Raw genomic sequence first — 2266 nt, forward strand, 5'->3', positions numbered from 1 at the left:
CCCTGTCCTCAGCTATGGTGCTTTCTCTCTCTTTTACTTCCTAGAAAGCCTCACTAAGACAAGGGCAAACACCTGTTCATTACAAACATTTAATGACAGTACAGAACATATACAAAGCATGCACATACAATATATAATTATAAACTTCAACACCTTATGATATTATAACCTGGTTGCAAACCAATAACCTCAGGACTCTCTACTCGTTACTTATACCAAGTGGTAGCCCAACTCCTGGCTTGCCACTTATGCTACCGACCTCACCAAGTGAGTTAAACCTTGTCAAAACAATTATAGCAATATCAGCCCTAGGAAATGTATATATATATCTGCAGGTAATCCAACCAACAATTGTAATTCAATAATCTTCAGAATAAATACTCCTTGGCACAAAAATGATAATTAATCACCCATCTTTCACTGCGTCTTGCACACTAACGACAGCCAAACACTCTACCAGCTCCCTACAAGTAGTCAATAAGAACTTCCTTCCCCCATCTGGGAGTTCACTACTACTACCACTGTGGTTGAGTGTTCAATAAACCCTTGAACTGTATGTTTAACACTTCTCTAACCCTGTCCATGGAGGACAGAAGAAAATGTATATATGCTGGTTAGCATTGTAAATGTCTGGCCACGTCTGTGGTAGAAAATAATAAAAAAAAAAAAAAAAAAAAAAAACCTACCCCTGACATCTTCAGGTTCTTCCAGGTTTATCTACCTTATCTTATTACCTTACTACCTTATTTATCTTATCTAGGTTTATAGGATATTCTGCAGCTCTTCCAGGCTGCTGCACCATGAAGTTTCCCCGAACCACAATGATGTTCCACCACTGGTATTACAGAAGCGTGTGGAACTTCACTTCACTGCTCCTCTTCTCACAGCTTGAGATCCTGCTCCTCCACAGAGCTCAGAACCTTCCACAACCTTGGAGTCTCATCCACTACTCCTTATCTGTTGGCTCTAAGTTCTCAGCAACTCCTTCCCCAGACGACCCATCGACACCCAACCTGCAACCCATCGACACGCCAATAGAAATGTTTCCCTATAAACAAATAACTAAAACTACGCAGTAAATGTCTTCATCCGACGTCTCTGCTTCCCACATACTGTGAGAGGACTCCCCCACCCTCGGGCGGGTCCATTCTGCCCGGCCTGGCTCCTCGCTCTTGAGGCAGCGGGCGGCTGGCCCTGTCAGTTGCCCTCAGGAGCTCGAGGGGAGAGGGTGCGCCGCTCGTCCCTCCAGCTGTCTCCCTTAATTCCCTTACTTAGGCTTTCTGCCTTAACAAAATATGTCTAATACATCAATAACCATTGGCTACAGGTGCTGGACACACGACCAACTGCAGACAATCACTGTAAACTGGCTAAAATTGGATTACCATAGAATTTGGTTCGCTTCCGGCGCTCACTGACGGGGTGGCGACACTCAAGGCGCCTCAGGCTACCCACAGAACTGCTTTAACTGCTCCTCAACACCTTCTGCAGTTCACGACTCGAGCTGGCACGTCTGCAGACTTATTCCTCAGTCAGAAACGTCTGCCCACTTCCTTCCTATTGAAGGTATATCAAACGGGTTCTTCTTCACCAGGGGCTCAAACGGAGCACGCCCTCCCCTCACGATCTCTTCAGCTCAAGTGAGCTCAAGCTCCTCTGAAGCGAGCCTCACTCTTCCAGCAAACTCTCCACATCCCATATCAAGTCATTTATATTCTTGTTCACTGCCCATACTCTTAAACTATTTATCAAATTTAATCACTTGGTTATTATGCATATATCCATGTCTATATCTCTTTGACATCTTAGAATAGGCCTGATAGAATAACTCTCAAGGGGTAGACTCGTTTCTCAGCTACCTGGGATTATAACAGTATGTTATATGTATGTTGTATGTATGTTACAAGCGTAGTAACAGGATGACAGCTACGCGCTTAGTGTCATATGACAGCTACGCGCTTGGTGTCATATGACAGCTACGCGCTTGGTGTCATATGACAGCTACGCGCTTAGTGTCATATGACAGCTACGCGCTTGGTGTCATATGACAGCTACGCGCTTGGTGTCATATGACAGCTACGCGCTTAGTGTCATATGACAGCTACGCGCTTAGTGTCATATGACAGCTACGCGCTTGGTGTCATATGACAGCTACGCGCTTAGTGTCATATGACAGCTACGCGCTTGGTGTCATATGACAGCTACGCGCTTGGTGTCATATGACAGCTACGCGCTTAGTGTCATATGACAGCTACGCGCTTGTGTC

Source organism: Procambarus clarkii, chromosome 59 (genome assembly GCF_040958095.1).
Source record: "Procambarus clarkii isolate CNS0578487 chromosome 59, FALCON_Pclarkii_2.0, whole genome shotgun sequence".
In the NCBI taxonomy this organism is placed as follows: domain Eukaryota; kingdom Metazoa; phylum Arthropoda; class Malacostraca; order Decapoda; family Cambaridae; genus Procambarus; species Procambarus clarkii.